General features: G+C 40.7%; 1 protein-coding gene across 2 annotated transcripts in view; it reads right to left on the bottom strand.

The window, feature by feature from the left end:
• Nucleotides 1-12,289: 12,289 nt before the first annotated feature.
• Nucleotides 12,290-12,937, bottom strand: part of npffr2a (neuropeptide FF receptor 2a) — a 16,769-nt gene continuing 16,121 nt past the window's right edge. For both annotated transcript variants that reach the window (XM_085476448.1, XM_085476447.1), the window contains one exon: nucleotides 12,290-12,937. This exon is cut by the window's right edge. The gene's annotated coding sequence lies outside the window, so the exon portion shown is untranslated.

The following is a 12,937-nucleotide window of genomic DNA, read 5'->3' as shown; positions in this document are numbered from 1 at the left end:
AAAGCCAGCTTTGCTGCTGCAATCCGAATCTTAATTTCATGCAACGATCTAGTGTCACTGCTCACAGTCTTACCCAAAAAACTGAACTTGTTGAGTTTTTGTAGTCTGATGTTACATGTTGGGTTGTCTTTTTGGACATGACCAGTGTCTCAGTTGTCTTCACATTCGGGAACAGTCCCACTTCTTCATTCTTCTCGTTTACGATGTTTTCTGGTCACGTTTTCTTCAGATGTTGACGTTGTCTGCATACCTCAGATTATTAATGCGAAAAACAGAAACATTTAAAATGCCACTTAATGCGAAGTTTGTATTTTATACTTCTGTAAAGAAACCAAGAAAGATGTTGCACATTTGTTTTGGGGTTTTTTGGGTTGTTTTTTTTTTTTTATTTAGGGTCACATTGAAAAATAATTGAGATTAGACCAGTGGTTTGCTGTTTGACAGGCGATCTGTCTCTTATTAATGCTACGTGGAACTTCTCAAGCTGAGAGGCCAGCAAATTCAGCTAATTTGTTTTTGCATACACATTATGGATGAACTTGTGGTGGAGTGGAGTGGAGTGGAGACTGATGGGAGATTAGCATGCCACACGAGTTGCCACTGGCTCTGCATTCACTGCTCTGAGATCAGTTGCGAGTCGCGCTTTGTGTGAGAACACAACTATCTTTAGTATAAGATGAGCTTCTGTGATTTATCATCACAACAGATACACTTTCCCTTACTGAGCATCTTGGCTATTTTGAGAGAAGATGGGGTGCAGAGTGAAGAAACTTTGAATAACTCTGTTAGCAGATTAGCAAAGAACGCCTTGATGATTTAGAGGAGACGCGAGTTGAACGGGTGCAGGCTCAGCAGCTCGTTCACTGTCTCTGGTTGCCTCTCTGTAAAAGTTACTGCACTCCACTTCAGGATTAAAAACTTTTATTTGTTCTTGTTTAGATTTTTGTCTGTAGCACTTTCATGAAAGCAGAAGTCCCGAATGCTCTTTTTGTTTCTTTTCTTTTTTTTTGTAATATATCCCTGGGTCTTCTGAGGCAGCAAGATGGTGTGGATAAATTCAAGGACGGGAAGAAGGCAGGCAGTAATTTTCTGGGTGGAGAAATGACCTTCTAGTGCACTCCCCTGTCTGCTAAGGAACAGCCAGTCATCCCTGCAGGGCTGCAGTAATATAGCAGTATCCCAGTGAACAGTAGTAGATGGACACCAGTGGTTCCCCATTAAAGTTGGTCTGTCTGATGATGCTCTGAGCGTTTCTGATTACAAGAATGCGTTAGTGATCCACAATAGGCTGTAAACTATTTGCACACTTAGAAATCTGCAGCACACAGTTCCTATAAAGATTTTCTTCCTACTACAGTCGATGGTGACTTCTTCTGTTCAGAGGTGGATGTGTTCTCTGAACAGCATCTCTTCATCTCTATATATTTCCCCCCACACGGTAAGCCTCACTGCTGTGAAGTCAACACACAGCCCCCGTGGGGGGCCAGCACTGAAGGACAGTCCTCCAACACTGTTGGATGCGTTGATTTTCAGGCTGTTAACAAGGAGAGGTGATGCACCAAGCACTGTTTCAAGTAGACTGAAGAAAAACGTCCAAATGTTTTGAACAATGTAGCTCAATATAATCTTGGCAATTTTTAGGTTTGTTTGTTCGCACTATTAAAAATAGGTGGCTCGTTTTGTTATGAACAAGACATGGCTGTGTTTTTTAAACTTTGAATTGTAAACTTGAACTTTTTAAAATCATCACCAATGGTGTTTCACAGAGAAAATAAAGTTTTGAATGAGTGGTCGACCTGCATCCGTCCATCTTTGAAGTTTCCTCACATGGCCGAAATTGCAGTGGCTGCTTGTGATGATCTGCAAGATTAAATTAGGTTCAGTCTGGTGTATCCTCATTTATCTAAGAAATGTTAACTAAGCAGTGCATCATCTGTGAGTATGACATCAAAATATGCATCTGTAGAGTGATTCACATTACCTCAAGAAAATGTGGCCAGTATTTTTTGTATTATATTTGTATTTTTATAGAATCTTTTGCACCTGTATAGTTTTATTGGTGATGTTAGATGTTTTTCATGGACACTGAAACCTAATGAAACCTTTAGAAGCCTTGGATACAGCACATGAAAAAAATATAAAGAGTAACTGAAGTTAAGTTAAATTATGTGTATTGACAAATTCTTCTATACTTTATTTTATTTACTAGGTGCATTTCAAAATATTGTCAATAGTGCTTAATGGTACTTGAGACAACAATTTTTTCTTCCCTGAATTAAGTTGAAGTAGTTGCAGCAACTAACCAGAGGTTGAGGAGGTTGCACGCTCAACCTCTCGGTGACCACTTGGTTGCCAAAATTCCTACATTCAATTGCAAGGGAATTGCACGGGTCACCTAGTGGGAGGCAACCTCCAAGTCATTGTGCTCCAACTCAGACTGATTGCAATCACTCTCAACAGACATAATTGCCATCAAATATCTAAAAACTCTTTATGTTCCATCTATGCTAAAGTCATCTGCAATGCATCTCTTTGTGGTTAGACTTCACTCAGCTGGTTGTATTCTGATAACGTTCCTGACACAGATGCAGGGCCGCCAAGCATCGTTTTCATATTTGAACTCATTCCTGCAGCAACGTTGTCACTATTTGTGAAGTCATTTCTTCCAGTCTGAGGTTCCGGCTGGATAATGATAATGGGAATTTCTGTATGTGCAGCTGGCAACAGATTTGCACGAGACGTTTGTACAATATTATCTTTATTCATGACCATTTGGATGTTTTGTTGCTCACAAAAACACAGATACACCCTCACACGGTCTGGGCATGTTGAAATATCCCTTGATTTAAAGAGGAAAAAAAGACAGAAAAGAAAAAAGCAGGACAGAAAAAAAAAAAGCATACAGGGAGTGCAGAATTATTAGGCAAATGAGTATTTTGTCCACATCATCCTCTTCATGCATGTTGTCTTACTCCAAGCTGTATAGGCTCGAAAGCCTACTACCAATTAAGCATATTGGGTGATGTGCATCTCTGTAATGAGAAGGGGTGTGGTCTAATGACATCAACACCCTATATCAGGTGTGCATAATTATTAGGCAACGTCCTTTCCTTTGGCAAAATGGGTCAAAAGAAGGACTTGACAGGCTCAGAAAAGTCAAAAATAGTGAGATATCTTGCAGAGGGATGCAGCAGTCTCAAAATTGCAAAGCTTCTGAAGCGTGATCATCGAACAATTAAGCGTTTCATTCAAAATAGTCAACAGGGTCGCAAGAAGCGTGTGGAAAAACCAAGGCGCAAAATAACTGCCCATGAACTGAGAAAAGTCAAGCGTGCAGCTGCCAAGATGCCACTTGCCACCAGTTTGGCCATATTTCAGAGCTGCAACATCACTGGAGTGCCCAAAAGCACAAGGTGTGCAATACTCAGAGACATGGCCAAGGTAAGAAAGGCTGAAAGACGACCACCACTGAACAAGACACACAAGCTGAAACGTCAAGACTGGGCCAAGAAATATCTCAAGACTGGTTTTTCTAAGGTTTTATGGACTGATGAAATGAGAGTGAGTCTTGATGGGCCAGATGGATGGGCCCGTGGCTGGATTGGTAAAGGGCAGAGAGCTCCAGTCCCACTCAGACGCCAGCAAGGTGGAGGTGGAGTACTGGTTTGGGCTGGTATCATCAAAGATGAGCTTGTGGGGCCTTTTCGGGTTGAGGATGGAGTCAAGCTCAACTCCCAGTCCTACTGCCAGTTTCTGGAAGACACCTTCTTCAAGCAGTGGTACAGGAAGAAGTCTGCATCCTTCAAGAAAAACATGATTTTCATGCAGGACAATGCTCCATCACACGCGTCCAAGTACTCCACAGCGTGGCTGGCAAGAGAGGGTATAAAAGAAGAAAAACTAATGACATGGCCTCCTTGTTCACCTGATCTGAACCCCATTGAGAACCTGTGGTCCATCATCAAATGTGAGATTTACAAGGAGAGAAAACAGTACACCTCTCTGAACAGTGTCTGGGAGGCTGTGGTTGCTGCTGCACGCAATGTTGATGGTGAACAGATCAAAACACTGACAGAATCCATGGATGGCAGGCTTTTGAGTGTCCTTGCAAAGAAAGGTGGCTATATCAAATCAAATCAAATCACTTTTTATTGTCACATCACATGTGCAGGCACACTGGCACAGCACATGCGAGTGAAATTCTTGTGTGCGAGCCCCACAAGCAACAGAGATGTGCAAACACAACAACACAAACGAGCAAAATACAAGAATGGCCAACCTGAAACTAATAAATATATGTACAATATATAATAGTGTATGCATTTCTGGATGTGTATACTAAATATTTTCCTACGTGTGTGTGTGTGTGTGTGTGTGTGTGTGTATACACATTTTTACAAATTAAATAGTAAAAAAATAAAATAAAATAATAATAATAAAATATATAAAATATACAGAGTTGAATATGTGCAAAACAAGTGGCATTTATATACAGTGTGGAGTGCATAATGTTAAAGTTCCAGTAGTGAAGCTGAGGTGTCTATGACGTGTTCAGCAGTCTGATGGCCTGATGGAAGAAGCTGTCTCTCAGTCTGCTGGTACGGGACCGGATGCTGCAGAACCTCCTTCCTGATGGAAGCAGTCTGAACAGTTTATGGCTGGGGTGACTGGAGTCCTTGATGATCCTCCCCGCTTTCCTCAGGCACCGCTTCCTGTAGATGTCTTGGAGGGAGGGAAGCTCACCTCCAATTATCCGTTCAGAGCACCGCACTACTCGCTGGAGAGCTTTGCAGTTGTAGGCGGTGCTGTTGGTCGCTGATTTGTTTTTGTTTTGTTTTTGAATGTCAGAAATGTATATTTGTGAATGTGGAGATGTTATATTGGTTTCACTGGTAAAAATAAATAATTGAAATGGGTATATATTTGTTTTTTGTTAAGTTGCCTAATAATTATGCACAGTAATAGTCACCTGCACACACAGATATCCCCCTAAAATAGCTAAAACTAAAAACAAACTAAAAACTACTTCCAAAAACATTCAGCTTTGATATTAATGAGTTTTTTGGGTTCATTGAGAACATGGTTGTTGTTCAATAATAAAATTATTCCTCAAAAATACAACTTGCCTAATAATTCTGCACTCCCTGTACACACAACCACCACTTTTCCCCACTGATTCAACACTAACACAATTAGGGTCCTTAAGGGAATATACACTCAGTGATCAGAACAATGAAACTACTGGTCTGTGAAGGAAGGTGTTTTCTGTCAATGTGGAATGAGCGCTGGAGATGGAGGGCTTTCACTTGGCACAGCTTTGGTTCATCTAATCATGGAAATGATTAGCTTGAGTCATGCCCTGCAGAATTTTTGCAAAAAGCAGCAAAACATCAGAGGCACATAATAAATTAAGAAAATGGGGCATTTTATCCTGTCATTATAAGAAGATAAACAAAGAATAGTTGTAGGAATGTTCAAGGAAATTAGTTTGCCATTAGACTCGGGAGCATATTAATGTTGAACTGTACTTCTGCTTTTGTGCACAGCCAGAATACTTATTGTCTCTGAACTCCCCTCGAGCCAGTGGTGCTTCAAGGTGGTACTAAGCAGAGACTCTATTGTTCTGGTCACTGAGTATATAAAACAGAGATGGAAGGCAAGTATCAGCTTTTGAAAGTAGAACAAAAAGAAATCAGAAAAGCATTAAACAGAGATTCTGTCCAAAATCACTCACTATTCCAGACTAGCTTAAAAAGCAGGAATGAGCTTAGTTGGGAAATTGCTTTCCGATATTCACTGGACACCATTTACACATTATTCTAAGGCAGTCACATAAATGAATTCATTTTTAATCATTTAACTACAAGAAAAATTAGAAGTCGTGACCATCTATAGATTTCAGGTCATGTTAATGAGTCATTTTAACATACTTGATAATTTTTGATCACTGTACATAGACATTAATTCTCACTAGACAGCTGGACGACATTAGAGGAAAAAAAGGGAGAATAGAAATTTGTAGACTAAAAGAGAAATAATGAACAATTTTGGACAAATATGCATCTTTTCTCAAAGACACTATCAAAAAATAGACCAGAGTAATCCTGTGTTTGTTTTTATAAATAAATAGTACTACAGCGTGTGCGTCGTACAGTGGAGCAGCGTTCACAGACCTTGAAGACACATCTAGTTCCTTTCAGGATGGGATGAATTCAGAGCATATGCTTTGCACTCACGAAGTCTCACCATCCTTCTCGTCAGCAACAGCAACACAGACTGTTCGTCTCAGTCTACATAGCTAAGCATTAAGCTACAAGTACGTCATATCACAGGTAGCAAATCATATGAGAACACAAAGTGGCTGCCATAAAGTCACTAGCAACCAGTTTGAGACCACGTTCAGACTGGTCTGCGTAAGAAGATGCTTCTCTTATTCATTATCTCCAATAAGGCAGTGCATAAGTCATCATGGGTTAGATTGCCATGTGTGCCACACCAGGTCAAAAATGCCCCCCCCCCCTCCCTTTTTTTTCTTTTGTAAATGATGTCACTAGGCCACTTTATTAGATACACCTTGGAGTACTAGGCTGAACCTCATTTTGCCAGGTGTTTAAACAAAGGTCAGCTGGCGATAATGGCCCCAAAGTGGACCAAGGAAATATCCTTCCCATCTTAATATTATGAATCCGAGTCGGAATCTTTCCCGATGGGTGATGGACTCTGGCAGGGCTGGTCTTTGTCACCAATTCTGTTGTACTCAAGGTGCAGCCAAGTGTCAGAAGGCTTTCACTTCGGTGGCCTCAGAATCTCATCTCTGCTTTTCGCAGATGATGTGGTTCTGTTGGCTTCATCGGGTGATGGCTTTCAGCTCGCACTGGAACGGTTCACGGCCGAGTGTGAAGCGGTGGAAATGAGAATCAGCACCTCCAAATCTGAGGCCATGGTCCTCAGCTGGAAAAGGGTGGAGTGCCCACTCTGGGTCAGGGATGAGTTCAAGCTCCAAGTGGAGGACTTTAAGTATCTCGAGGTCTTGTTCACGAGTGACGGGAGAAGGGAGCGGGAGACAGACGGTGCTGCAGCTGCAGTGATGCTGGCGTTGTACTGGTCCATGGTGGTAAAGAGAGAGCTGAGTGTAAAAGCAAATCTCTCAATTTACCATTCGACCTACGTCCCTACCCTCACCTATGGCCACGAAAGAACGAGATCGCGGATACAAGCGGTGGAAATGAGCTTCCTCCGAAGGGTGGACGGCCTCTCCCTTAGAGATAGTGTAAGGAGCTCAGACATCCGGGAGGGGCTCAGATTAGAGCCGCTGCTCCGCCACATCGAAAGGAGCCAGGTGAGGTGGATCAGGTCTGATAAGGATGCCTCCTGGGCACCTCGTGGGTGAGGTGTTCTGGACATGTCCCACCTGGAGGAGTCCCTGGGGCAGACCCCCCAAGGCTGGCCTGGGAACGCCTTGGTGTTCCGCCGGACAAGGTGGGCAGGGAGAGAGAGGTCTGGGGTTCTCTGCTTAGGCTGCTACCCCCGGAGAAGCAGATGGATGGCTCAGTCAGTCAATATTGGTGAGTTTGTAGCCTGGGTTTCCTGTTCTCAGCTGACAGAAGTGGCTCTGGTCTTCTGTTTCTGTAGCCCTTCTGCTTCCGGGGGGGGGGGTTGAAAAAGACCAGCCCATCTGGCACCAACAACCTTCAGTTGGTCACTCCGAACATGTCTGCACACCTGGATGCTTAGAAATCTCTGTTAATAAGCTGAACAGGTGTACCCAATAAAGTGTCTAAGATTTGTCGCAGGTCTGTCTGTTTTAATGTCATCAGGCTTTTTCAGAGGCACATCTGTTTAAATCTGGTCATTAAACTTCTGGTCTCCCTAATATATAACAAACGTGTCAAGAAATTGTTATTTTACCACTATTGGCATGAATTAGAGGCATTAAGACATTTCATTAGAAACTTGATTATAAACCTTGCCTAAATTTTGTGCTGACAATCACAGAGGTAATAGATAATCTGATGAATAGCCCTTCACAATTTAAAATAGGACACCGTTCGCTTCCTCGCCTTCAGTAAAAACCTACAATCTCCATTCTATTAAAAAAAGTCCACATTTGTGTCCCATTAAATAAACAATATTTACGAACACAAACACAAAAGAACACACATGCTACTACACAAAATAGTCACATGCAAGCTACACAAAGGTACCAAGAGATCACAAAAAGTATTTCACAGTAATTCATTGCAATGTGATTATTTTTTTTCACCACAGGCACCAAAAAGTACAAATTCATTACATTCAAAACTGGACCTTCATACATGTTTGTGCTAAATGTGTTTGCTGGAGTGTTGTGTACCTCAGCAGTGTTGTCGTGTTTAAGTTATTGTTGACGTCTTTGGCAGTAAAATCAAAACAGCTCACTGCTTGAATCAGAGAAAAGTGTAACGGCTACATAACAAAATGAGAAACGCACCAAAATGTGGAACCAATATCTATTTTTGGCTTAACTAATGGTACAACTAGTACTTTGAAGCTGAAAAACAAAAATATGTGAGTATTGTCTGATGTCTTGGTATTAATTATCAAATGCACCATCTGGATCTTGGTTCTGTTCATTTAATATTTACAGTGTTTATTTTTCTGCAGGTATTTTTGTTTGTTTGTGTAAGAAGTTAAACCAGGAATGATGCTATAAAATGTGTTATTTGGACGCTGTAGCGAAACTTGTTCTTTATATTAGCATTAATATTTAAAAAAAAACAACCTTGTTGTGGCTGTGATGTATCCATGCTGTGGCTTGCTTGGATAAGAGAGGCTGGATTTGCTACATGCACTTTGGATCCAAGTTTAGATCTCGTAACTGCCCAGATTCCCCAGTCTTAACTTAAATTTTAAGCACTCTTGAGCCACTCCTCAGTTCTTTGTTTTTGCTTCCAAGAAGCCAGATTTTCTTCTCATTCTTTTAAAGCAAACCTTCTCCAGGCTTTCTGAAGGTCTTTCAAAGTTTTTCTTTGGACATTGACTGCTTTTTCACTCATTTCAATCCTCTGATTATTTTTAGAGCAATGCTTTTGTTGTTTTTTTAAGCCTTTTAAATGACTCATAGGTCAGTATTAAGTGTAAAAACTGCACTTTAATCGAGGGATGAAATATCTGCAGCAGCTGAACAGTATCTAATGTCAGGTCCTTAGAAAGAGATGCATTTCTTCAGGACCTGAGATCCATCTGGCCCTCCATCCATATACTGTTCACTAGTCTCATCACAAATGGTCTCAGTGGACACGTTGGCTGCCAGGAAGCCATTTTTGAAGGGAAACAGTGGGAAAAGGCTATGGTTATAGAAATTACACACAAATCAGTGGCAACAGGTCTGATGGCGTGATGAACCTAAACGGTATAACTGTGATGGTTTAGGAGCGTTGTCATGTTTGGGGCTGCATTTCAAGCAGTGGTGTTGGAGATCTTCTCAGAATTGATGAATTACGAGCACGGAAAATTGAACCACCATCTGAAAAGCACGTGGATTAGCAATCGCTACATTTTTCAGCATGACAATGATCCCAAACACAGTGCCTATGCAGTAAAAGCATACCTGGATAGAAAAACGCACACTGGAACAATATATTAAAGCAGACTGGGAACGTCTTGACGGAGACCGGAATAAAAGGCAGGAACATTCAGAGAAGAGCTTTGAATGTCTTTGCGGGAGCCTGGAGAACTATTTAAAGAAATAACAAGAATAAATAAAGCTTGCCTTATACACTGTATTTCAGTTCATGCTGTCCATAAATCAGGACAACCTCAGCAAAATATGAAGAAATGAGTGGTGGCTCAAGACTCATGTAAATTTTTATTATTATTTCATGAGAATTCATATTTGAAGTACTGATTTGATTAAAGGACCAGTGGCACCCAATGCTCTAACTTAAAAAAAACACTCAGCTATACTGAGTGTATGTTTCTTTGCCCACATTCACGCTGCATTTTTTCTCTCTACAGTGAATTATGAATTCTTTCGGCATGTATAATCAATATGGCACAAAGTTGAATTTGAGTAGCAGTATGAAGTGAAGAAGTGAGCAGGCTGTTTGGGGTCAAATCAGGGTCTAAAGGGAGACATGCACCCTCTTCAGCAGACATGTCGAGGCCAGCGGTTATGTTGTTAGCAGTTACATTAAATGGCAGAATACGTTATGACCACAAAGACCAAGGGTGTGACTGCAGTGTAAAGGTTAGCGGGAGTTATAAAATGCCTGGAAACCATGTCTGGCACCATAATAAAACAGTGTAAAGATGGCAGTTTGTTTTTGATATTTCTAAACAAGACAGAGACTTGGTCTTCATCTAATCATTGAAAACCTAATGTTTTGGGACAATGACTCTCATATAGCAATAATTGATGACATCGAGTCCAGTACATTGTGCCCAGTGCACACAAAAAAAGTGTCGGATGGATGTCACCTCTGAGCCTTGCATTCATTCATTCATCATGCTGAGACCGCGCACCGGTCAACTGCAGGGAAGCAGCCACTTTCAGGCTAAATGTGTTTGTCTCTTGTAAGTTCAGTTAGTTTCTACGTGCATGTGGATATCCGTTTACTGAACTGGTTGATGTGGACAACTTGTCAAGCGTAAGTTTGCCTGCCTTTGAGAAGTGTCCGAGTTTTTTAGCATTAGCGGATCCATTTATTTCCCTCTGGGACGGCAGTGATCACTGTGCACTTACTCACAGCAGGCAAAGAGCTACAACCTGCTGTGCTGAAAGGCTTCTGCTGATTTTGCAATAATTTGATGTTTTGATTTTTTTAAAACATGACATATTCACACTAAAGCTAAAGGTTGGAGTGATATGAAGAAATTTTAGGTTGTAGAGCTCAACTTTAAAACGGAATTGTATCACATTACATGGCATATTATCAGTGTGTATATATCTGTGCTGTAAAGACTCAGCAGTAGAAATCTGCATGAAATTAGCATCTAAAACGTGGAAATTATTGGACTGTGAACATGTTTATCTGAGAGGTAAATAATGCCTACCTTAACTGACACCACATGCCTTATCCTGGATGTAGTGGTATTCTTTTCATTTCGGGATGTAGAATTTTTTTTTTTCTTGCAGTCTCAGCAAACATACGTGATTCAGCTGCACTGAGCTATATTAGTGATTGGGCTTAGCGGGTTCATGACTTCTTGGGTGACTGCCTTGTCCCTAAAAGCAGCTGTCCTGCACATTTCACTGCAGGCATTCATCGTTAGAGAACGCTGACAGTGTTTCCAAAATGGATCACTGACTGCAACTCATTGTAAACTCCAACTGTACGCAAACTCATTACAGCCTGATATGAAGTTGCTCTGATGCTATTTGCAGTAAATATTTGCCTGCGGTGGTTTTGCCAAAAGCAGCGACTAAAATCAGTCGAGTTTCTGGGTGATTTTATTTAGTGATGGCTGGCCTGGTTAGCCTTTGCTGCACTGTTCAGGCTTACTTGAGGGGTTTTGTAGCAGGAGAGAGATGCAAACACGAGATGTGTTGCTTACTGAAAGGGTAAACTACATAAAGCAATGTTAAATTTTAACCTTTGTATAAATCGACATATATAAAGATGTCAACAAGACCAAAGCATTAAAGTGTTGGCAATCTGAATTTGTTGTGTATTTACCGAGGTACCCCTTGAAGTTGTTCTAGTTTAGATCTCACAGCTGCCAGAGTTTATAATGTAAATAATGTAAAATCATGATGTTTTTGTTGATTACAGCTTTACTTTTTCTGTGATTTATAATCTTTTCTATGAATATTTTCAAAATTGCTTGAAAAAGGACATTTAGTACAAAAAGCGACTGAAGTCATTCATTGGATCATATTTACAGTGTGACGACAGCACAACAGGGTTCAGAGAGATTTTAAAAAATAAAATAAAATGACAGGAAAAGATTTGATGTGGTGTTTACACGGCACATTCATAAAGGGCTCATTGAAGGTTTCTGTATAAATAATGTGCATAATTGCACGTTGACGTGTGGATGTTTACAGAGCAGATTTTAGGGTAAAATCCTGAATGAAAATTTTGTAAATGGATAATCATAGCTTTCATCTCTTTGCCATCTATAGGGCTTTATGCCCGAATAAAAAAACCCAGTAAATGTGTCACCTGCAGAATATCTGTTGGCAAGTATCATCTTTCCTGCTTAATGTCTTTCTGTTAATAAAAAGACACAAACTGTCTTCAGTTCAAAGCAACATCTTCACAAAAAATGATTCTAATGTTTTAATGTCAACAGATCATTAGCACATTTATTATGTGACCTTATTTTAGTTATCATAAGCAAAGTACATGTTTATCATTTTTAATTCAATCTCTATAGCAGAGCTCTCAAACCTAAGCCTCTTTGCCCATCTCCAGTGTCTCTGAGAAAAATCTTGGTGAATATCAGAACTCGCAGCGAACTCTCCTAACTACTGGTGTGTTTGCTCTGCTGCTGGACTTTAATCAAAATCAAGTGGAAACCTTCCTTTTTTAAGTTTTACAACCTTTAATTATCACTTTTGCACAAACAGGGTTTTTTCTGTCTTTGTGGTTTTGGAGTTACTCTGTTTCAAAGAAGGCCATCCATTCTCTTAGCTGCTTATCCGACTGTCATAGCGGAGGCTACCCTGGACAGGTTGATTGCAGGGCTGACACAGAAAGACAACCATCCGTAGCTACGCCTAAAGACCGTTCGTGTCTCCATATGCATGTTAGATCAAAAACTGCTTAATTATGGCTACTTTCATAACTGTTACATCCTGTGAGGCTGTGGGAGTGTGTGGGTGGGGTGTTTGCCCGCTCTCCCCGCCTCCTCTCTTGCCACTCCTACATAAAAATCATAGAAAAAGATTTCATATTTACTGAAATTACTTGTTAGTTGATCTCTGAAGTGAGTGTGACATGCTGTGGCTGTG

The sequence above is a fragment of the Copadichromis virginalis genome, linkage group LG12, assembly GCF_057382275.1.
Source record: "Copadichromis virginalis isolate Kocher_CV1m ecotype Utaka linkage group LG12, C_Virginalis_male_GT1.1, whole genome shotgun sequence".
In the NCBI taxonomy this organism is placed as follows: Eukaryota; Metazoa; Chordata; class Actinopteri; order Cichliformes; family Cichlidae; genus Copadichromis; species Copadichromis virginalis.
This window is presented reverse-complemented; position numbering and strand designations above follow the sequence as displayed.